The sequence below is a fragment of the Drosophila biarmipes genome, chromosome 2R, assembly GCF_025231255.1.
Source record: "Drosophila biarmipes strain raj3 chromosome 2R, RU_DBia_V1.1, whole genome shotgun sequence".
Taxonomy (NCBI): Eukaryota; Metazoa; Arthropoda; class Insecta; order Diptera; family Drosophilidae; genus Drosophila; species Drosophila biarmipes.
This window is the reverse complement of record NC_066615.1, coordinates 6,471,513-6,490,209: the sequence shown is the minus strand read 5'-3', so window position 1 is coordinate 6,490,209 and position 18,697 is coordinate 6,471,513. Positions and strand designations below refer to the sequence as shown.

The 18,697-nt window shown below is 43.4% G+C and overlaps 39 non-coding genes and 5 pseudogenes across 39 annotated transcripts; all 44 read right to left on the bottom strand.

Moving 5' to 3' along the window:
- Nucleotides 1-198: 198 nt before the first annotated feature.
- LOC127011327 (5S ribosomal RNA) lies at nucleotides 199-317 on the bottom strand. The gene has a single exon (XR_007764381.1). It is a non-coding gene; the product is annotated as a 5S ribosomal RNA (ribosomal RNA).
- A 302-nt stretch (nucleotides 318-619) lies between these two features.
- Nucleotides 620-738, bottom strand: LOC127011326 (5S ribosomal RNA). Its single transcript, XR_007764380.1, has one exon. It is a non-coding gene; the product is annotated as a 5S ribosomal RNA (ribosomal RNA).
- A 302-nt stretch (nucleotides 739-1,040) lies between these two features.
- On the bottom strand, nucleotides 1,041-1,159 carry LOC127011325 (5S ribosomal RNA). Its single transcript, XR_007764379.1, has one exon. It is a non-coding gene; the product is annotated as a 5S ribosomal RNA (ribosomal RNA).
- A 302-nt stretch (nucleotides 1,160-1,461) lies between these two features.
- Nucleotides 1,462-1,580, bottom strand: LOC127011423 (5S ribosomal RNA). The gene has a single exon (XR_007764453.1). It is a non-coding gene; the product is annotated as a 5S ribosomal RNA (ribosomal RNA).
- Nucleotides 1,581-1,882: 302 nt separating this feature from the next.
- LOC127011324 (5S ribosomal RNA) lies at nucleotides 1,883-2,001 on the bottom strand. Its single transcript, XR_007764378.1, has one exon. It is a non-coding gene; the product is annotated as a 5S ribosomal RNA (ribosomal RNA).
- Nucleotides 2,002-2,303: 302 nt separating this feature from the next.
- On the bottom strand, nucleotides 2,304-2,422 carry LOC127011323 (5S ribosomal RNA). The gene has a single exon (XR_007764377.1). It is a non-coding gene; the product is annotated as a 5S ribosomal RNA (ribosomal RNA).
- A 302-nt stretch (nucleotides 2,423-2,724) lies between these two features.
- On the bottom strand, nucleotides 2,725-2,843 carry LOC127011443 (5S ribosomal RNA; annotated as a pseudogene).
- Nucleotides 2,844-3,145: 302 nt separating this feature from the next.
- Nucleotides 3,146-3,264, bottom strand: LOC127011488 (5S ribosomal RNA). The gene has a single exon (XR_007764472.1). It is a non-coding gene; the product is annotated as a 5S ribosomal RNA (ribosomal RNA).
- Nucleotides 3,265-3,566: 302 nt separating this feature from the next.
- Nucleotides 3,567-3,685, bottom strand: LOC127011322 (5S ribosomal RNA). The gene has a single exon (XR_007764376.1). It is a non-coding gene; the product is annotated as a 5S ribosomal RNA (ribosomal RNA).
- A 302-nt stretch (nucleotides 3,686-3,987) lies between these two features.
- LOC127011097 (5S ribosomal RNA) lies at nucleotides 3,988-4,106 on the bottom strand. The gene has a single exon (XR_007764151.1). It is a non-coding gene; the product is annotated as a 5S ribosomal RNA (ribosomal RNA).
- A 302-nt stretch (nucleotides 4,107-4,408) lies between these two features.
- LOC127011320 (5S ribosomal RNA) lies at nucleotides 4,409-4,527 on the bottom strand. Its single transcript, XR_007764374.1, has one exon. It is a non-coding gene; the product is annotated as a 5S ribosomal RNA (ribosomal RNA).
- A 302-nt stretch (nucleotides 4,528-4,829) lies between these two features.
- Nucleotides 4,830-4,948, bottom strand: LOC127011319 (5S ribosomal RNA). Its single transcript, XR_007764373.1, has one exon. It is a non-coding gene; the product is annotated as a 5S ribosomal RNA (ribosomal RNA).
- Nucleotides 4,949-5,250: 302 nt separating this feature from the next.
- LOC127011318 (5S ribosomal RNA) lies at nucleotides 5,251-5,369 on the bottom strand. Its single transcript, XR_007764372.1, has one exon. It is a non-coding gene; the product is annotated as a 5S ribosomal RNA (ribosomal RNA).
- Nucleotides 5,370-5,671: 302 nt separating this feature from the next.
- LOC127011317 (5S ribosomal RNA) lies at nucleotides 5,672-5,790 on the bottom strand. Its single transcript, XR_007764371.1, has one exon. It is a non-coding gene; the product is annotated as a 5S ribosomal RNA (ribosomal RNA).
- A 302-nt stretch (nucleotides 5,791-6,092) lies between these two features.
- On the bottom strand, nucleotides 6,093-6,211 carry LOC127011316 (5S ribosomal RNA). Its single transcript, XR_007764370.1, has one exon. It is a non-coding gene; the product is annotated as a 5S ribosomal RNA (ribosomal RNA).
- Nucleotides 6,212-6,513: 302 nt separating this feature from the next.
- On the bottom strand, nucleotides 6,514-6,632 carry LOC127011113 (5S ribosomal RNA). Its single transcript, XR_007764167.1, has one exon. It is a non-coding gene; the product is annotated as a 5S ribosomal RNA (ribosomal RNA).
- Nucleotides 6,633-6,934: 302 nt separating this feature from the next.
- On the bottom strand, nucleotides 6,935-7,053 carry LOC127011415 (5S ribosomal RNA). The gene has a single exon (XR_007764452.1). It is a non-coding gene; the product is annotated as a 5S ribosomal RNA (ribosomal RNA).
- A 302-nt stretch (nucleotides 7,054-7,355) lies between these two features.
- Nucleotides 7,356-7,474, bottom strand: LOC127011315 (5S ribosomal RNA). The gene has a single exon (XR_007764369.1). It is a non-coding gene; the product is annotated as a 5S ribosomal RNA (ribosomal RNA).
- Nucleotides 7,475-7,776: 302 nt separating this feature from the next.
- On the bottom strand, nucleotides 7,777-7,895 carry LOC127011314 (5S ribosomal RNA). Its single transcript, XR_007764368.1, has one exon. It is a non-coding gene; the product is annotated as a 5S ribosomal RNA (ribosomal RNA).
- Nucleotides 7,896-8,197: 302 nt separating this feature from the next.
- LOC127011441 (5S ribosomal RNA) lies at nucleotides 8,198-8,316 on the bottom strand (annotated as a pseudogene).
- Nucleotides 8,317-8,618: 302 nt separating this feature from the next.
- On the bottom strand, nucleotides 8,619-8,737 carry LOC127011313 (5S ribosomal RNA). Its single transcript, XR_007764367.1, has one exon. It is a non-coding gene; the product is annotated as a 5S ribosomal RNA (ribosomal RNA).
- Nucleotides 8,738-9,039: 302 nt separating this feature from the next.
- On the bottom strand, nucleotides 9,040-9,158 carry LOC127011312 (5S ribosomal RNA). The gene has a single exon (XR_007764366.1). It is a non-coding gene; the product is annotated as a 5S ribosomal RNA (ribosomal RNA).
- A 302-nt stretch (nucleotides 9,159-9,460) lies between these two features.
- On the bottom strand, nucleotides 9,461-9,579 carry LOC127011311 (5S ribosomal RNA). Its single transcript, XR_007764365.1, has one exon. It is a non-coding gene; the product is annotated as a 5S ribosomal RNA (ribosomal RNA).
- Nucleotides 9,580-9,881: 302 nt separating this feature from the next.
- On the bottom strand, nucleotides 9,882-10,000 carry LOC127011133 (5S ribosomal RNA). The gene has a single exon (XR_007764187.1). It is a non-coding gene; the product is annotated as a 5S ribosomal RNA (ribosomal RNA).
- Nucleotides 10,001-10,302: 302 nt separating this feature from the next.
- On the bottom strand, nucleotides 10,303-10,421 carry LOC127011309 (5S ribosomal RNA). Its single transcript, XR_007764363.1, has one exon. It is a non-coding gene; the product is annotated as a 5S ribosomal RNA (ribosomal RNA).
- Nucleotides 10,422-10,723: 302 nt separating this feature from the next.
- On the bottom strand, nucleotides 10,724-10,842 carry LOC127011403 (5S ribosomal RNA). Its single transcript, XR_007764450.1, has one exon. It is a non-coding gene; the product is annotated as a 5S ribosomal RNA (ribosomal RNA).
- A 302-nt stretch (nucleotides 10,843-11,144) lies between these two features.
- On the bottom strand, nucleotides 11,145-11,263 carry LOC127011308 (5S ribosomal RNA). The gene has a single exon (XR_007764362.1). It is a non-coding gene; the product is annotated as a 5S ribosomal RNA (ribosomal RNA).
- A 302-nt stretch (nucleotides 11,264-11,565) lies between these two features.
- Nucleotides 11,566-11,684, bottom strand: LOC127011132 (5S ribosomal RNA). The gene has a single exon (XR_007764186.1). It is a non-coding gene; the product is annotated as a 5S ribosomal RNA (ribosomal RNA).
- Nucleotides 11,685-11,986: 302 nt separating this feature from the next.
- On the bottom strand, nucleotides 11,987-12,105 carry LOC127011307 (5S ribosomal RNA). Its single transcript, XR_007764361.1, has one exon. It is a non-coding gene; the product is annotated as a 5S ribosomal RNA (ribosomal RNA).
- A 302-nt stretch (nucleotides 12,106-12,407) lies between these two features.
- Nucleotides 12,408-12,526, bottom strand: LOC127011306 (5S ribosomal RNA). The gene has a single exon (XR_007764360.1). It is a non-coding gene; the product is annotated as a 5S ribosomal RNA (ribosomal RNA).
- A 302-nt stretch (nucleotides 12,527-12,828) lies between these two features.
- On the bottom strand, nucleotides 12,829-12,947 carry LOC127011305 (5S ribosomal RNA). Its single transcript, XR_007764359.1, has one exon. It is a non-coding gene; the product is annotated as a 5S ribosomal RNA (ribosomal RNA).
- Nucleotides 12,948-13,249: 302 nt separating this feature from the next.
- Nucleotides 13,250-13,368, bottom strand: LOC127011303 (5S ribosomal RNA). The gene has a single exon (XR_007764357.1). It is a non-coding gene; the product is annotated as a 5S ribosomal RNA (ribosomal RNA).
- Nucleotides 13,369-13,670: 302 nt separating this feature from the next.
- On the bottom strand, nucleotides 13,671-13,789 carry LOC127011096 (5S ribosomal RNA). Its single transcript, XR_007764150.1, has one exon. It is a non-coding gene; the product is annotated as a 5S ribosomal RNA (ribosomal RNA).
- A 302-nt stretch (nucleotides 13,790-14,091) lies between these two features.
- On the bottom strand, nucleotides 14,092-14,210 carry LOC127011394 (5S ribosomal RNA). Its single transcript, XR_007764448.1, has one exon. It is a non-coding gene; the product is annotated as a 5S ribosomal RNA (ribosomal RNA).
- Nucleotides 14,211-14,512: 302 nt separating this feature from the next.
- On the bottom strand, nucleotides 14,513-14,631 carry LOC127011302 (5S ribosomal RNA). Its single transcript, XR_007764356.1, has one exon. It is a non-coding gene; the product is annotated as a 5S ribosomal RNA (ribosomal RNA).
- A 302-nt stretch (nucleotides 14,632-14,933) lies between these two features.
- Nucleotides 14,934-15,052, bottom strand: LOC127011301 (5S ribosomal RNA). The gene has a single exon (XR_007764355.1). It is a non-coding gene; the product is annotated as a 5S ribosomal RNA (ribosomal RNA).
- Nucleotides 15,053-15,354: 302 nt separating this feature from the next.
- On the bottom strand, nucleotides 15,355-15,473 carry LOC127011418 (5S ribosomal RNA; annotated as a pseudogene).
- Nucleotides 15,474-15,775: 302 nt separating this feature from the next.
- On the bottom strand, nucleotides 15,776-15,894 carry LOC127011300 (5S ribosomal RNA). Its single transcript, XR_007764354.1, has one exon. It is a non-coding gene; the product is annotated as a 5S ribosomal RNA (ribosomal RNA).
- Nucleotides 15,895-16,196: 302 nt separating this feature from the next.
- Nucleotides 16,197-16,315, bottom strand: LOC127011112 (5S ribosomal RNA). The gene has a single exon (XR_007764166.1). It is a non-coding gene; the product is annotated as a 5S ribosomal RNA (ribosomal RNA).
- Nucleotides 16,316-16,617: 302 nt separating this feature from the next.
- On the bottom strand, nucleotides 16,618-16,736 carry LOC127011417 (5S ribosomal RNA; annotated as a pseudogene).
- Nucleotides 16,737-17,038: 302 nt separating this feature from the next.
- Nucleotides 17,039-17,157, bottom strand: LOC127011299 (5S ribosomal RNA). Its single transcript, XR_007764353.1, has one exon. It is a non-coding gene; the product is annotated as a 5S ribosomal RNA (ribosomal RNA).
- Nucleotides 17,158-17,459: 302 nt separating this feature from the next.
- On the bottom strand, nucleotides 17,460-17,578 carry LOC127011416 (5S ribosomal RNA; annotated as a pseudogene).
- A 302-nt stretch (nucleotides 17,579-17,880) lies between these two features.
- LOC127011131 (5S ribosomal RNA) lies at nucleotides 17,881-17,999 on the bottom strand. The gene has a single exon (XR_007764185.1). It is a non-coding gene; the product is annotated as a 5S ribosomal RNA (ribosomal RNA).
- A 302-nt stretch (nucleotides 18,000-18,301) lies between these two features.
- On the bottom strand, nucleotides 18,302-18,420 carry LOC127011111 (5S ribosomal RNA). The gene has a single exon (XR_007764165.1). It is a non-coding gene; the product is annotated as a 5S ribosomal RNA (ribosomal RNA).
- Nucleotides 18,421-18,697: the final 277 nt, after the last annotated feature.

The following is an 18,697-nucleotide window of genomic DNA, read 5'->3' as shown; positions in this document are numbered from 1 at the left end:
TATTGAAAGTGCTTTGAATCGTAATAAAAGATTAAAAAGGGTTTGGAGTCGTTTGCTTGAAAAATCAGTGCAAGAAATAATTTGGAAATATTCGAATAGTCGAAATTTTGGATAAATTGATTCGAATTTGCAGTTGCAGAGAAAAATGGTATTCAGATGGCGTTGAAATATATAAGAGCGGCAAAAAGTTGTTGACGAGGCCAACAACACGCGGTGTTCCCAAGCGGTCCATCATCTAAGTACTAACCGCGCCCGACGCTGCTTAATTTCGGTGATCGGACGAGAACCGATGTATTCAGCGTGGTATGGTCGTTGGCGAAAGTCGCAGGGCTAAGCGCTGGGCTTATATTCCAAATTGGAACGCCGGTCCTGCCTAGAGGCTGCCCTTGATTCTATTTACTCGTACACTACCTTCGGCCAATATTGAAAGTGCTTTGAATCGTAATAAAAGATTAAAAAGGGTTTGGAGTCGTTTGCTTGAAAAATCAGTGCAAGAAATAATTTGGAAATATTCGAATAGTCGAAATTTTGGGTAAATTGATTCGAATTTGCAGTTGCAGAGAAAAATGGTATTCAGATGGCGTTGAAATATATAAGAGCGGCAAAAAGTTGTTGACGAGGCCAACAACACGCGGTGTTCCCAAGCGGTCCATCATCTAAGTACTAACCGCGCCCGACGCTGCTTAATTTCGGTGATCGGACGAGAACCGATGTATTCAGCGTGGTATGGTCGTTGGCGAAAGTCGCAGGGCTAAGCGCTGGGCTTATATTCCAAATTGGAACGCCGGTCCTGCCTAGAGGCTGCCCTTGATTCTATTTACTCGTACACTACCTTCGGCCAATATTGAAAGTGCTTTGAATCGTAATAAAAGATTAAAAAGGGTTTGGAGTCGTTTGCTTGAAAAATCAGTGCAAGAAATAATTTGGAAATATTCGAATAGTCGAAATTTTGGATAAATTGATTCGAATTTGCAGTTGCAGAGAAAAATGGTATTCAGATGGCGTTGAAATATATAAGAGCGGCAAAAAGTTGTTGACGAGGCCAACAACACGCGGTGTTCCCAAGCGGTCCATCATCTAAGTACTAACCGCGCCCGACGCTGCTTAATTTCGGTGATCGGACGAGAACCGATGTATTCAGCGTGGTATGGTCGTTGGCGAAAGTCGCAGGGCTAAGCGCTTGGCTTATATTCCAAATTGGAACGCCGGTCCTGCCTAGAGGCTGCCCTTGATTCTATTTACTCGTACACTACCTTCGGCCAATATTGAAAGTGCTTTGAATCGTAATAAAAGATTAAAAAGGGTTTGGAGTCGTTTGCTTGAAAAATCAGTGCAAGAAATAATTTGGAAATATTCGAATAGTCGAAATTTTGGATAAATTGATTCGAATTTGCAGTTGCAGAGAAAAATGGTATTCAGATGGCGTTGAAATATATAAGAGCGGCAAAAAGTTGTTGACGAGGCCAACAACACGCGGTGTTCCCAAGCGGTCCCCCATCTAAGTACTAACCGCGCCCGACGCTGCTTAATTTCGGTGATCGGACGAGAACCGATGTATTCAGCGTGGTATGGTCGTTGGCGAAAGTCGCAGGGCTAAGCGCTGGGCTTATATTCCAAATTGGAACGCCGGTCCTGCCTAGAGGCTGCCCTTGATTCTATTTACTCGTACACTACCTTCGGCCAATATTGAAAGTGCTTTGAATCGTAATAAAAGATTAAAAAGGGTTTGGAGTCGTTTGCTTGAAAAATCAGTGCAAGAAATAATTTGGAAATATTCGAATAGTCGAAATTTTGGATAAATTGATTCGAATTTGCAGTTGCAGAGAAAAATGGTATTCAGATGGCGTTGAAATATATAAGAGCGGCAAAAAGTTGTTGACGAGGCCAACAACACGCGGTGTTCCCAAGCGGTCCATCATCTAAGTACTAACCGCGCCCGACGCTGCTTAATTTCGGTGATCGGACGAGAACCGATGTATTCAGCGTGGTATGGTCGTTGGCGAAAGTCGCAGGGCTAAGCGCTGGGCTTATATTCCAAATTGGAACGCCGGTCCTGCCTAGAGGCTGCCCTTGATTCTATTTACTCGTACACTACCTTCGGCCAATATTGAAAGTGCTTTGAATCGTAATAAAAGATTAAAAAGGGTTTGGAGTCGTTTGCTTGAAAAATCAGTGCAAGAAATAATTTGGAAATATTCGAATAGTCGAAATTTTGGATAAATTGATTCGAATTTGCAGTTGCAGAGAAAAATGGTATTCAGATGGCGTTGAAATATATAAGAGCGGCAAAAAGTGGTTGACGAGGCCAACAACACGCGGTGTTCCCAAGCGGTCCATCATCTAAGTACTAACCGCGCCCGACGCTGCTTAATTTCGGTGATCGGACGAGAACCGATGTATTCAGCGTGGTATGGTCGTTGGCGAAAGTCGCAGGGCTAAGCGCTGGGCTTATATTCCAAATTGGAACGCCGGTCCTGCCTAGAGGCTGCCCTTGATTCTATTTACTCGTACACTACCTTCGGCCAATATTGAAAGTGCTTTGAATCGTAATAAAAGATTAAAAAGGGTTTGGAGTCGTTTGCTTGAAAAATCAGTGCAAGAAATAATTTGGAAATATTCGAATAGTCGAAATTTTGGATAAATTGATTCGAATTTGCAGTTGCAGAGAAAAATGGTATTCAGATGGCGTTGAAATATATAAGAGCGGCAAAAAGTTGTTGATGAGGCCAACAACACGCGGTGTACCCAAGCGGTCCATCATCTAAGTACTAACCGCGCCCGACGCTGCTTAATTTCGGTGATCGGACGAGAACCGATGTATTCAGCGTGGTATGGTCGTTGGCGAAAGTCGCAGGGCTAAGCGCTGGGCTTATATTCCAAATTGGAACGCCGGTCCTGCCTAGAGGCTGCCCTTGATTCTATTTACTCGTACACTACCTTCGGCCAATATTGAAAGTGCTTTGAATCGTAATAAAAGATTAAAAAGGGTTTGGAGTCGTTTGCTTGAAAAATCAGTGCAAGAAATAATTTGGAAATATTCGAATAGTCGAAATTTTGGATAAATTGATTCGAATTTGCAGTTGCAGAGAAAAATGGTATTCAGATGGCGTTGAAATATATAAGAGCGGCAAAAAGTTGTTGACGAGGCCAACAACACGCGGTGTTCCCAAGCGGTCCCCCATCTAAGTACTAACCGCGCCCGACGCTGCTTAATTTCGGTGATCGGACGAGAACCGATGTATTCAGCGTGGTATGGTCGTCGGCGAAAGTCGCAGGGCTAAGCGCTGGGCTTATATTCCAAATTGGAACGCCGGTCCTGCCTAGAGGCTGCCCTTGATTCTATTTACTCGTACACTACCTTCGGCCAATATTGAAAGTGCTTTGAATCGTAATAAAAGATTAAAAAGGGTTTGGAGTCGTTTGCTTGAAAAATCAGTGCAAGAAATAATTTGGAAATATTCGAATAGTCGAAATTTTGGATAAATTGATTCGAATTTGCAGTTGCAGAGAAAAATGGTATTCAGATGGCGTTGAAATATATAAGAGCGGCAAAAAGTTGTTGACGAGGCCAACAACACGCGGTGTTCCCAAGCGGTCCATCATCTAAGTACTAACCGCGCCCGACGCTGCTTAATTTCGGTGATCGGACGAGAACCGATGTATTCAGCGTGGTATGGTCGTTGGCGAAAGTCGCAGGGCTAAGCGCTGGGCTTATATTCCAAATTGGAACGCCGGTCCTGCCTAGAGGCTGCCCTTGATTCTATTTACTCGTACACTACCTTCGGCCAATATTGAAAGTGCTTTGAATCGTAATAAAAGATTAAAAAGGGTTTGGAGTCGTTTGCTTGAAAAATCAGTGCAAGAAATAATTTGGAAATATTCGAATAGTCGAAATTTTGGATAAATTGATTCGAATTTGCAGTTGCAGAGAAAAATGGTATTCAGATGGCGTTGAAATATATAAGAGCGGCAAAAAGTTGTTGACGAGGCCAACAACACGCGGTGTTCCCAAGCGGTCCCCCATCTAAGTACTAACCGCGCCCGACGCTGCTTAATTACGGTGATCGGACGAGAACCGATGTATTCAGCGTGGTATGGTCGTTGGCGAAAGTCGCAGGGCTAAGCGCTGGCCTTATATTCCAAATTGGAACGCCGGTCCTGCCTAGAGGCTGCCCTTGATTCTATTTACTCGTACACTACCTTCGGCCAATATTGAAAGTGCTTTGAATCGTAATAAAAGATTAAAAAGGGTTTGGAGTCGTTTGCTTGAAAAATCAGTGCAAGAAATAATTTGGAAATATTCGAATAGTCGAAATTTTGGATAAATTGATTCGAATTTGCAGTTGCAGAGAAAAATGGTATTCAGATGGCGTTGAAATATATAAGAGCGGCAAAAAGTTGTTGACGAGGCCAACAACACGCGGTGTTCCCAAGCGGTCCATCATCTAAGTACTAACCGCGCCCGACGCTGCTTAATTTCGGTGATCGGACGAGAACCGATGTATTCAGCGTGGTATGGTCGTTGGCGAAAGTCGCAGGGCTAAGCGCTGGGCTTATATTCCAAATTGGAACGCCGGTCCTGCCTAGAGGCTGCCCTTGATTCTATTTACTCGTACACTACCTTCGGCCAATATTGAAAGTGCTTTGAATCGTAATAAAAGATTAAAAAGGGTTTGGAGTCGTTTGCTTGAAAAATCAGTGCAAGAAATAATTTGGAAATATTCGAATAGTCGAAATTTTGGATAAATTGATTCGAATTTGCAGTTGCAGAGAAAAATGGTATTCAGATGGCGTTGAAATATATAAGAGCGGCAAAAAGTTGTTGACGAGGCCAACAACACGCGGTGTTCCCAAGCGGTCCATCATCTAAGTACTAACCGCGCCCGACGCTGCTTAATTTCGGTGATCGGACGAGAACCGATGTATTCAGCGTGGTATGGTCGTTGGCGAAAGTCGCAGGGCTAAGCGCTGGGCTTATATTCCAAATTGGAACGCCGGTCCTGCCTAGAGGCTGCCCTTGATTCTATTTACTCGTACACTACCTTCGGCCAATATTGAAAGTGCTTTGAATCGTAATAAAAGATTAAAAAGGGTTTGGAGTCGTTTGCTTGAAAAATCAGTGCAAGAAATAATTTGGAAATATTCGAATAGTCGAAATTTTGGATAAATTGATTCGAATTTGCAGTTGCAGAGAAAAATGGTATTCAGATGGCGTTGAAATATATAAGAGCGGCAAAAAGTTGTTGACGAGGCCAACAACACGCGGTGTTCCCAAGCGGTCCATCATCTAAGTACTAACCGCGCCCGACGCTGCTTAATTTCGGTGATCGGACGAGAACCGATGTATTCAGCGTGGTATGGTCGTTGGCGAAAGTCGCAGGGCTAAGCGCTGGGCTTATATTCCAAATTGGAACGCCGGTCCTGCCTAGAGGCTGCCCTTGATTCTATTTACTCGTACACTACCTTCGGCCAATATTGAAAGTGCTTTGAATCGTAATAAAAGATTAAAAAGGGTTTGGAGTCGTTTGCTTGAAAAATCAGTGCAAGAAATAATTTGGAAATATTCGAATAGTCGAAATTTTGGATAAATTGATTCGAATTTGCAGTTGCAGAGAAAAATGGTATTCAGATGGCGTTGAAATATATAAGAGCGGCAAAAAGTTGTTGACGAGGCCAACAACACGCGGTGTTCCCAAGCGGTCCATCATCTAAGTACTAACCGCGCCCGACGCTGCTTAATTTCGGTGATCGGACGAGAACCGATGTATTCAGCGTGGTATGGTCGTTGGCGAAAGTCGCAGGGCTAAGCGCTGGCCTTATATTCCAAATTGGAACGCCGGTCCTGCCTAGAGGCTGCCCTTGATTCTATTTACTCATACACTACCTTCGGCCAATATTGAAAGTGCTTTGAATCGTAATAAAAGATTAAAAAGGGTTTGGAGTCGTTTGCTTGAAAAATCAGTGCAAGAAATAATTTGGAAATATTCGAATAGTCGAAATTTTGGATAAATTGATTCGAATTTGCAGTTGCAGAGAAAAATGGTATTCAGATGGCGTTGAAATATATAAGAGCGGCAAAAAGTTGTTGACGAGGCCAACAACACGCGGTGTTCCCAAGCGGTCCATCATCTAAGTACTAACCGCGCCCGACGCTGCTTAATTTCGGTGATCGGACGAGAACCGATGTATTCAGCGTGGTATGGTCGTTGGCGAAAGTCGCAGGGCTAAGCGCTGGGCTTATATTCCAAATTGGAACGCCGGTCCTGCCTAGAGGCTGCCCTTGATTCTATTTACTCGTACACTACCTTCGGCCAATATTGAAAGTGCTTTGAATCGTAATAAAAGATTAAAAAGGGTTTGGAGTCGTTTGCTTGAAAAATCAGTGCAAGAAATAATTTGGAAATATTCGAATAGTCGAAATTTTGGATAAATTGATTCGAATTTGCAGTTGCAGAGAAAAATGGTATTCAGATGGCGTTGAAATATATAAGAGCGGCAAAAAGTTGTTGACGAGGCCAACAACACGCGGTGTTCCCAAGCGGTCCCTCATCTAAGTACTAACCGCGCCCGACGCTGCTTAATTTCGGTGATCGGACGAGAACCGATGTATTCAGCGTGGTATGGTCGTTGGCGAAAGTCGCAGGGCTAAGCGCTGGGCTTATATTCCAAATTGGAACGCCGGTCCTGCCTAGAGGCTGCCCTTGATTCTATTTACTCGTACACTACCTTCGGCCAATATTGAAAGTGCTTTGAATCGTAATAAAAGATTAAAAAGGGTTTGGAGTCGTTTGCTTGAAAAATCAGTGCAAGAAATAATTTGGAAATATTCGAATAGTCGAAATTTTGGATAAATTGATTCGAATTTGCAGTTGCAGAGAAAAATGGTATTCAGATGGCGTTGAAATATATAAGAGCGGCAAAAAGTTGTTGACGAGGCCAACAACACGCGGTGTTCCCAAGCGGTCCCCCATCTAAGTACTAACCGCGCCCGACGCTGCTTAATTTCGGTGATCGGACGAGAACCGATGTATTCAGCGTGGTATGGTCGTTGGCGAAAGTCGCAGGGCTAAGCGCTGGGCTTATATTCCAAATTGGAACGCCGGTCCTGCCTAGAGGCTGCCCTTGATTCTATTTACTCGTACACTACCTTCGGCCAATATTGAAAGTGCTTTGAATCGTAATAAAAGATTAAAAAGGGTTTGGAGTCGTTTGCTTGAAAAATCAGTGCAAGAAATAATTTGGAAATATTCGAATAGTCGAAATTTTGGATAAATTGATTCGAATTTGCAGTTGCAGAGAAAAATGGTATTCAGATGGCGTTGAAATATATAAGAGCGGCAAAAAGTTGTTGACGAGGCCAACAACACGCGGTGTTCCCAAGCGGTCCATCATCTAAGTACTAACCGCGCCCGACGCTGCTTAATTTCGGTGATCGGACGAGAACCGATGTATTCAGCGTGGTATGGTCGTTGGCGAAAGTCGCAGGGCTAAGCGCTGGGCTTATATTCCAAATTGGAACGCCGGTCCTGCCTAGAGGCTGCCCTTGATTCTATTTACTCGTACACTACCTTCGGCCAATATTGAAAGTGCTTTGAATCGTAATAAAAGATTAAAAAGGGTTTGGAGTCGTTTGCTTGAAAAATCAGTGCAAGAAATAATTTGGAAATATTCGAATAGTCGAAATTTTGGATAAATTGATTCGAATTTGCAGTTGCAGAGAAAAATGGTATTCAGATGGCGTTGAAATATATAAGAGCGGCAAAAAGTGGTTGACGAGGCCAACAACACGCGGTGTTCCCAAGCGGTCCATCATCTAAGTACTAACCGCGCCCGACGCTGCTTAATTTCGGTGATCGGACGAGAACCGATGTATTCAGCGTGGTATGGTCGTTGGCGAAAGTCGCAGGGCTAAGCGCTGGGCTTATATTCCAAATTGGAACGCCGGTCCTGCCTAGAGGCTGCCCTTGATTCTATTTACTCGTACACTACCTTCGGCCAATATTGAAAGTGCTTTGAATCGTAATAAAAGATTAAAAAGGGTTTGGAGTCGTTTGCTTGAAAAATCAGTGCAAGAAATAATTTGGAAATATTCGAATAGTCGAAATTTTGGATAAATTGATTCGAATTTGCAGTTGCAGAGAAAAATGGTATTCAGATGGCGTTGAAATATATAAGAGCGGCAAAAAGTTGTTGATGAGGCCAACAACACGCGGTGTACCCAAGCGGTCCATCATCTAAGTACTAACCGCGCCCGACGCTGCTTAATTTCGGTGATCGGACGAGAACCGATGTATTCAGCGTGGTATGGTCGTTGGCGAAAGTCGCAGGGCTAGGCGCTGGGCTTATATTCCAAATTGGAACGCCGGTCCTGCCTAGAGGCTGCCCTTGATTCTATTTACTCGTACACTACCTTCGGCCAATATTGAAAGTGCTTTGAATCGTAATAAAAGATTAAAAAGGGTTTGGAGTCGTTTGCTTGAAAAATCAGTGCAAGAAATAATTTGGAAATATTCGAATAGTCGAAATTTTGGATAAATTGATTCGAATTTGCAGTTGCAGAGAAAAATGGTATTCAGATGGCGTTGAAATATATAAGAGCGGCAAAAAGTTGTTGACGAGGCCAACAACACGCGGTGTTCCCAAGCGGTCCATCATCTAAGTACTAACCGCGCCCGACGCTGCTTAATTTCGGTGATCGGACGAGAACCGATGTATTCAGCGTGGTATGGTCGTTGGCGAAAGTCGCAGGGCTAAGCGCTGGGCTTATATTCCAAATTGGAACGCCGGTCCTGCCTAGAGGCTGCCCTTGATTCTATTTACTCGTACACTACCTTCGGCCAATATTGAAAGTGCTTTGAATCGTAATAAAAGATTAAAAAGGGTTTGGAGTCGTTTGCTTGAAAAATCAGTGCAAGAAATAATTTGGAAATATTCGAATAGTCGAAATTTTGGATAAATTGATTCGAATTTGCAGTTGCAGAGAAAAATGGTATTCAGATGGCGTTGAAATATATAAGAGCGGCAAAAAGTTGTTGACGAGGCCAACAACACGCGGTGTTCCCAAGCGGTCCATCATCTAAGTACTAACCGCGCCCGACGCTGCTTAATTTCGGTGATCGGACGAGAACCGATGTATTCAGCGTGGTATGGTCGTTGGCGAAAGTCGCAGGGCTAAGCGCTGGGCTTATATTCCAAATTGGAACGCCGGTCCTGCCTAGAGGCTGCCCTTGATTCTATTTACTCGTACACTACCTTCGGCCAATATTGAAAGTGCTTTGAATCGTAATAAAAGATTAAAAAGGGTTTGGAGTCGTTTGCTTGAAAAATCAGTGCAAGAAATAATTTGGAAATATTCGAATAGTCGAAATTTTGGATAAATTGATTCGAATTTGCAGTTGCAGAGAAAAATGGTATTCAGATGGCGTTGAAATATATAAGAGCGGCAAAAAGTTGTTGACGAGGCCAACAACACGCGGTGTTCCCAAGCGGTCCATCATCTAAGTACTAACCGCGCCCGACGCTGCTTAATTTCGGTGATCGGACGAGAACCGATGTATTCAGCGTGGTATGGTCGTTGGCGAAAGTCGCAGGGCTAAGCGCTGGGCTTATATTCCAAATTGGAACGCCGGTCCTGCCTAGAGGCTGCCCTTGATTCTATTTACTCGTACACTACCTTCGGCCAATATTGAAAGTGCTTTGAATCGTAATAAAAGATTAAAAAGGGTTTGGAGTCGTTTGCTTGAAAAATCAGTGCAAGAAATAATTTGGAAATATTCGAATAGTCGAAATTTTGGATAAATTGATTCGAATTTGCAGTTGCAGAGAAAAATGGTATTCAGATGGCGTTGAAATATATAAGAGCGGCAAAAAGTTGTTGACGAGGCCAACAACACGCGGTGTTCCCAAGCGGTCCCTCATCTAAGTACTAACCGCGCCCGACGCTGCTTAATTACGGTGATCGGACGAGAACCGATGTATTCAGCGTGGTATGGTCGTTGGCGAAAGTCGCAGGGCTAAGCGCTGGCCTTATATTCCAAATTGGAACGCCGGTCCTGCCTAGAGGCTGCCCTTGATTCTATTTACTCGTACACTACCTTCGGCCAATATTGAAAGTGCTTTGAATCGTAATAAAAGATTAAAAAGGGTTTGGAGTCGTTTGCTTGAAAAATCAGTGCAAGAAATAATTTGGAAATATTCGAATAGTCGAAATTTTGGATAAATTGATTCGAATTTGCAGTTGCAGAGAAAAATGGTATTCAGATGGCGTTGAAATATATAAGAGCGGCAAAAAGTTGTTGACGAGGCCAACAACACGCGGTGTTCCCAAGCGGTCCATCATCTAAGTACTAACCGCGCCCGACGCTGCTTAATTTCGGTGATCGGACGAGAACCGATGTATTCAGCGTGGTATGGTCGTTGGCGAAAGTCGCAGGGCTAAGCGCTGGGCTTATATTCCAAATTGGAACGCCGGTCCTGCCTAGAGGCTGCCCTTGATTCTATTTACTCGTACACTACCTTCGGCCAATATTGAAAGTGCTTTGAATCGTAATAAAAGATTAAAAAGGGTTTGGAGTCGTTTGCTTGAAAAATCAGTGCAAGAAATAATTTGGAAATATTCGAATAGTCGAAATTTTGGATAAATTGATTCGAATTTGCAGTTGCAGAGAAAAATGGTATTCAGATGGCGTTGAAATATATAAGAGCGGCAAAAAGTTGTTGACGAGGCCAACAACACGCGGTGTTCCCAAGCGGTCCCCCATCTAAGTACTAACCGCGCCCGACGCTGCTTAATTTCGGTGATCGGACGAGAACCGATGTATTCAGCGTGGTATGGTCGTTGGCGAAAGTCGCAGGGCTAAGCGCTGGCCTTATATTCCAAATTGGAACGCCGGTCCTGCCTAGAGGCTGCCCTTGATTCTATTTACTCATACACTACCTTCGGCCAATATTGAAAGTGCTTTGAATCGTAATAAAAGATTAAAAAGGGTTTGGAGTCGTTTGCTTGAAAAATCAGTGCAAGAAATAATTTGGAAATATTCGAATAGTCGAAATTTTGGATAAATTGATTCGAATTTGCAGTTGCAGAGAAAAATGGTATTCAGATGGCGTTGAAATATATAAGAGCGGCAAAAAGTTGTTGACGAGGCCAACAACACGCGGTGTTCCCAAGCGGTCCATCATCTAAGTACTAACCGCGCCCGACGCTGCTTAATTTCGGTGATCGGACGAGAACCGATGTATTCAGCGTGGTATGGTCGTTGGCGAAAGTCGCAGGGCTAAGCGCTGGGCTTATATTCCAAATTGGAACGCCGGTCCTGCCTAGAGGCTGCCCTTGATTCTATTTACTCGTACACTACCTTCGGCCAATATTGAAAGTGCTTTGAATCGTAATAAAAGATTAAAAAGGGTTTGGAGTCGTTTGCTTGAAAAATCAGTGCAAGAAATAATTTGGAAATATTCGAATAGTCGAAATTTTGGATAAATTGATTCGAATTTGCAGTTGCAGAGAAAAATGGTATTCAGATGGCGTTGAAATATATAAGAGCGGCAAAAAGTTGTTGACGAGGCCAACAACACGCGGTGTTCCCAAGCGGTCCCTCATCTAAGTACTAACCGCGCCCGACGCTGCTTAATTACGGTGATCGGACGAGAACCGATGTATTCAGCGTGGTATGGTCGTTGGCGAAAGTCGCAGGGCTAAGCGCTGGCCTTATATTCCAAATTGGAACGCCGGTCCTGCCTAGAGGCTGCCCTTGATTCTATTTACTCGTACACTACCTTCGGCCAATATTGAAAGTGCTTTGAATCGTAATAAAAGATTAAAAAGGGTTTGGAGTCGTTTGCTTGAAAAATCAGTGCAAGAAATAATTTGGAAATATTCGAATAGTCGAAATTTTGGATAAATTGATTCGAATTTGCAGTTGCAGAGAAAAATGGTATTCAGATGGCGTTGAAATATATAAGAGCGGCAAAAAGTTGTTGACGAGGCCAACAACACGCGGTGTTCCCAAGCGGTCCATCATCTAAGTACTAACCGCGCCCGACGCTGCTTAATTTCGGTGATCGGACGAGAACCGATGTATTCAGCGTGGTATGGTCGTTGGCGAAAGTCGCAGGGCTAAGCGCTGGGCTTATATTCCAAATTGGAACGCCGGTCCTGCCTAGAGGCTGCCCTGGATTCTATTTACTCGTACACTACCTTCGGCCAATATTGAAAGTGCTTTGAATCGTAATAAAAGATTAAAAAGGGTTTGGAGTCGTTTGCTTGAAAAATCAGTGCAAGAAATAATTTGGAAATATTCGAATAGTCGAAATTTTGGATAAATTGATTCGAATTTGCAGTTGCAGAGAAAAATGGTATTCAGATGGCGTTGAAATATATAAGAGCGGCAAAAAGTTGTTGACGAGGCCAACAACACGCGGTGTTCCCAAGCGGTCCATCATCTAAGTACTAACCGCGCCCGACGCTGCTTAATTTCGGTGATCGGACGAGAACCGATGTATTCAGCGTGGTATGGTCGTTGGCGAAAGTCGCAGGGCTAAGCGCTGGGCTTATATTCCAAATTGGAACGCCGGTCCTGCCTAGAGGCTGCCCTTGATTCTATTTACTCGTACACTACCTTCGGCCAATATTGAAAGTGCTTTGAATCGTAATAAAAGATTAAAAAGGGTTTGGAGTCGTTTGCTTGAAAAATCAGTGCAAGAAATAATTTGGAAATATTCGAATAGTCGAAATTTTGGATAAATTGATTCGAATTTGCAGTTGCAGAGAAAAATGGTATTCAGATGGCGTTGAAATATATAAGAGCGGCAAAAAGTTGTTGACGAGGCCAACAACACGCGGTGTTCCCAAGCGGTCCATCATCTAAGTACTAACCGCGCCCGACGCTGCTTAATTTCGGTGATCGGACGAGAACCGATGTATTCAGCGTGGTATGGTCGTTGGCGAAAGTCGCAGGGCTAAGCGCTGGGCTTATATTCCAAATTGGAACGCCGGTCCTGCCTAGAGGCTGCCCTTGATTCTATTTACTCGTACACTACCTTCGGCCAATATTGAAAGTGCTTTGAATCGTAATAAAAGATTAAAAAGGGTTTGGAGTCGTTTGCTTGAAAAATCAGTGCAAGAAATAATTTGGAAATATTCGAATAGTCGAAATTTTGGATAAATTGATTCGAATTTGCAGTTGCAGAGAAAAATGGTATTCAGATGGCGTTGAAATATATAAGAGCGGCAAAAAGTTGTTGACGAGGCCAACAACACGCGGTGTTCCCAAGCGGTCCATCATCTAAGTACTAACCGCGCCCGACGCTGCTTAATTTCGGTGATCGGACGAGAACCGATGTATTCAGCGTGGTATGGTCGTTGGCGAAAGTCGCAGGGCTAAGCGCTGGGCTTATATTCCAAATTAGAACGCCGGTCCTGCCTAGAGGCTGCCCTTGATTCTATTTACTCGTACACTACCTTCGGCCAATATTGAAAGTGCTTTGAATCGTAATAAAAGATTAAAAAGGGTTTGGAGTCGTTTGCTTGAAAAATCAGTGCAAGAAATAATTTGGAAATATTCGAATAGTCGAAATTTTGGATAAATTGATTCGAATTTGCAGTTGCAGAGAAAAATGGTATTCAGATGGCGTTGAAATATATAAGAGCGGCAAAAAGTTGTTGACGAGGCCAACAACACGCGGTGTTCCCAAGCGGTCCCCCATCTAAGTACTAACCGCGCCCGACGCTGCTTAATTACGGTGATCGGACGAGAACCGATGTATTCAGCGTGGTATGGTCGTTGGCGAAAGTCGCAGGGCTAAGCGCTGGCCTTATATTCCAAATTGGAACGCCGGTCCTGCCTAGAGGCTGCCCTTGATTCTATTTACTCGTACACTACCTTCGGCCAATATTGAAAGTGCTTTGAATCGTAATAAAAGATTAAAAAGGGTTTGGAGTCGTTTGCTTGAAAAATCAGTGCAAGAAATAATTTGGAAATATTCGAATAGTCGAAATTTTGGATAAATTGATTCGAATTTGCAGTTGCAGAGAAAAATGGTATTCAGATGGCGTTGAAATATATAAGAGCGGCAAAAAGTTGTTGACGAGGCCAACAACACGCGGTGTTCCCAAGCGGTCCCCCATCTAAGTACTAACCGCGCCCGACGCTGCTTAATTTCGGTGATCGGACGAGAACCGATGTATTCAGCGTGGTATGGTCGTTGGCGAAAGTCGCAGGGCTAAGCGCTGGGCTTATATTCCAAATTGGAACGCCGGTCCTGCCTAGAGGCTGCCCTTGATTCTATTTACTCGTACACTACCTTCGGCCAATATTGAAAGTGCTTTGAATCGTAATAAAAGATTAAAAAGGGTTTGGAGTCGTTTGCTTGAAAAATCAGTGCAAGAAATAATTTGGAAATATTCGAATAGTCGAAATTTTGGATAAATTGATTCGAATTTGCAGTTGCAGAGAAAAATGGTATTCAGATGGCGTTGAAATATATAAGAGCGGCAAAAAGTTGTTGACGAGGCCAACAACACGCGGTGTTCCCAAGCGGTCCATCATCTAAGTACTAACCGCGCCCGACGCTGCTTAATTTCGGTGATCGGACGAGAACCGATGTATTCAGCGTGGTATGGTCGTTGGCGAAAGTCGCAGGGCTAAGCGCTGGGCTTATATTCCAAATTGGAACGCCGGTCCTGCCTAGAGGCTGCCCTTGATTCTATTTACTCGTACACTACCTTCGGCCAATATTGAAAGTGCTTTGAATCGTAATAAAAGATTAAAAAGGGTTTGGAGTCGTTTGCTTGAAAAATCAGTGCAAGAAATAATTTGGAAATATTCGAATAGTCGAAATTTTGGATAAATTGATTCGAATTTGCAGTTGCAGAGAAAAATGGTATTCAGATGGCGTTGAAATATATAAGAGCGGCAAAAAGTTGTTGACGAGGCCAACAACACGCGGTGTTCCCAAGCGGTCCATCATCTAAGTACTAACCGCGCCCGACGCTGCTTAATTTCGGTGATCGGACGAGAACCGATGTATTCAGCGTGGTATGGTCGTTGGCGAAAGTCGCAGGGCTAAGCGCTGGGCTTATATTCCAAATTGGAACGCCGGTCCTGCCTAGAGGCTGCCCTTGATTCTATTTACTCGTACACTACCTTCGGCCAATATTGAAAGTGCTTTGAATCGTAATAAAAGATTAAAAAGGGTTTGGAGTCGTTTGCTTGAAAAATCAGTGCAAGAAATAATTTGGAAATATTCGAATAGTCGAAATTTTGGATAAATTGATTCGAATTTGCAGTTGCAGAGAAAAATGGTATTCAGATGGCGTTGAAATATATAAGAGCGGCAAAAAGTTGTTGACGAGGCCAACAACACGCGGTGTTCCCAAGCGGTCCATCATCTAAGTACTAACCGCGCCCGACGCTGCTTAATTACGGTGATCGGACGAGAACCGATGTATTCAGCGTGGTATGGTCGTTGGCGAAAGTCGCAGGGCTAAGCGCTGGCCTTATATTCCAAATTGGAACGCCGGTCCTGCCTAGAGGCTGCCCTTGATTCTATTTACTCGTACACTACCTTCGGCCAATATTGAAAGTGCTTTGAATCGTAATAAAAGATTAAAAAGGGTTTGGAGTCGTTTGCTTGAAAAATCAGTGCAAGAAATAATTTGGAAATATTCGAATAGTCGAAATTTTGGATAAATTGATTCGAATTTGCAGTTGCAGAGAAAAATGGTATTCAGATGGCGTTGAAATATATAAGAGCGGCAAAAAGTTGTTGACGAGGCCAACAACACGCGGTGTTCCCAAGCGGTCCATCATCTAAGTACTAACCGCGCCCGACGCTGCTTAATTTCGGTGATCGGACGAGAACCGATGTATTCAGCGTGGTATGGTCGTTGGCGAAAGTCGCAGGGCTAAGCGCTGGGCTTATATTCCAAATTGGAACGCCGGTCCTGCCTAGAGGCTGCCCTTGATTCTATTTACTCGTACACTACCTTCGGCCAATATTGAAAGTGCTTTGAATCGTAATAAAAGATTAAAAAGGGTTTGGAGTCGTTTGCTTGAAAAATCAGTGCAAGAAATAATTTGGAAATATTCGAATAGTCGAAATTTTGGATAAATTGATTCGAATTTGCAGTTGCAGAGAAAAATGGTATTCAGATGGCGTTGAAATATATAAGAGCGGCAAAAAGTTGTTGACGAGGCCAACAACACGCGGTGTTCCCAAGCGGTCCCTCATCTAAGTACTAACCGCGCCCGACGCTGCTTAATTTCGGTGATCGGACGAGAACCGATGTATTCAGCGTGGTATGGTCGTTGGCGAAAGTCGCAGGGCTAAGCGCTGGGCTTATATTCCAAATTGGAACGCCGGTCCTGCCTAGAGGCTGCCCTTGATTCTATTTACTCGTACACTACCTTCGGCCAATATTGAAAGTGCTTTGAATCGTAATAAAAGATTAAAAAGGGTTTGGAGTCGTTTGCTTGAAAAATCAGTGCAAGAAATAATTTGGAAATATTCGAATAGTCGAAATTTTGGATAAATTGATTCGAATTTGCAGTTGCAGAGAAAAATGGTATTCAGATGGCGTTGAAATATATAAGAGCGGCAAAAAGTTGTTGACGAGGCCAACAACACGCGGTGTTCCCAAGCGGTCCATCATCTAAGTACTAACCGCGCCCGACGCTGCTTAATTACGGTGATCGGACGAGAACCGATGTATTCAGCGTGGTATGGTCGTTGGCGAAAGTCGCAGGGCTAAGCGCTGGCCTTATATTCCAAATTGGAACGCCGGTCCTGCCTAGAGGCTGCCCTTGATTCTATTTACTCGTACACTACCTTCGGCCAATATTGAAAGTGCTTTGAATCGTAATAAAAGATTAAAAAGGGTTTGGAGTCGTTTGCTTGAAAAATCAGTGCAAGAAATAATTTGGAAATATTCGAATAGTCGAAATTTTGGATAAATTGATTCGAATTTGCAGTTGCAGAGAAAAATGGTATTCAGATGGCGTTGAAATATATAAGAGCGGCAAAAAGTTGTTGACGAGGCCAACAACACGCGGTGTTCCCAAGCGGTCCATCATCTAAGTACTAACCGCGCCCGACGCTGCTTAATTTCGGTGATCGGACGAGAACCGATGTATTCAGCGTGGTATGGTCGTTGGCGAAAGTCGCAGGGCTAAGCGCTGGGCTTATATTCCAAATTGGAACGCCGGTCCTGCCTAGAGGCTGCCCTTGATTCTATTTACTCGTACACTACCTTCGGCCAATATTGAAAGTGCTTTGAATCGTAATAAAAGATTAAAAAGGGTTTGGAGTCGTTTGCTTGAAAAATCAGTGCAAGAAATAATTTGGAAATATTCGAATAGTCGAAATTTTGGATAAATTGATTCGAATTTGCAGTTGCAGAGAAAAATGGTATTCAGATGGCGTTGAAATATATAAGAGCGGCAAAAAGTTGTTGACGAGGCCAACAACACGCGGTGTTCCCAAGCGGTCCATCATCTAAGTACTAACCGCGCCCGACGCTGCTTAATTACGGTGATCGGACGAGAACCGATGTATTCAGCGTGGTATGGTCGTTGGCGAAAGTCGCAGGGCTAAGCGCTGGCCTTATATTCCAAATTGGAACGCCGGTCCTGCCTAGAGGCTGCCCTTGATTCTATTTACTCGTACACTACCTTCGGCCAATATTGAAAGTGCTTTGAATCGTAATAAAAGATTAAAAAGGGTTTGGAGTCGTTTGCTTGAAAAATCAGTGCAAGAAATAATTTGGAAATATTCGAATAGTCGAAATTTTGGATAAATTGATTCGAATTTGCAGTTGCAGAGAAAAATGGTATTCAGATGGCGTTGAAATATATAAGAGCGGCAAAAAGTTGTTGACGAGGCCAACAACACGCGGTGTTCCCAAGCGGTCCCTCATCTAAGTACTAACCGCGCCCGACGCTGCTTAATTACGGTGATCGGACGAGAACCGATGTATTCAGCGTGGTATGGTCGTTGGCGAAAGTCGCAGGGCTAAGCGCTGGGCTTATATTCCAAATTGGAACGCCGGTCCTGCCTAGAGGCTGCCCTTGATTCTATTTACTCGTACACTACCTTCGGCCAATATTGAAAGTGCTTTGAATCGTAATAAAAGATTAAAAAGGGTTTGGAGTCGTTTGCTTGAAAAATCAGTGCAAGAAATAATTTGGAAATATTCGAATAGTCGAAATTTTGGATAAATTGATTCGAATTTGCAGTTGCAGAGAAAAATGGTATTCAGATGGCGTTGAAATATATAAGAGCGGCAAAAAGTTGTTGACGAGGCCAACAACACGCGGTGTTCCCAAGCGGTCCCTCATCTAAGTACTAACCGCGCCCGACGCTGCTTAATTTCGGTGATCGGACGAGAACCGATGTATTCAGCGTGGTATGGTCGTTGGCGAAAGTCGCAGGGCTAAGCGCTTGGCTTATATTCCAAATTGGAACGCCGGTCCTGCCTAGAGGCTGCCCTTGATTCTATTTACTCGTACACTACCTTCGGCCAATATTGAAAGTGCTTTGAATCGTAATAAAAGATTAAAAAGGGTTTGGAGTCGTTTGCTTGAAAAATCAGTGCAAGAAATAATTTGGAAATATTCGAATAGTCGAAATTTTGGATAAATTGATTCGAATTTGCAGTTGCAGAGAAAAATGGTATTCAGATGGCGTTGAAATATAT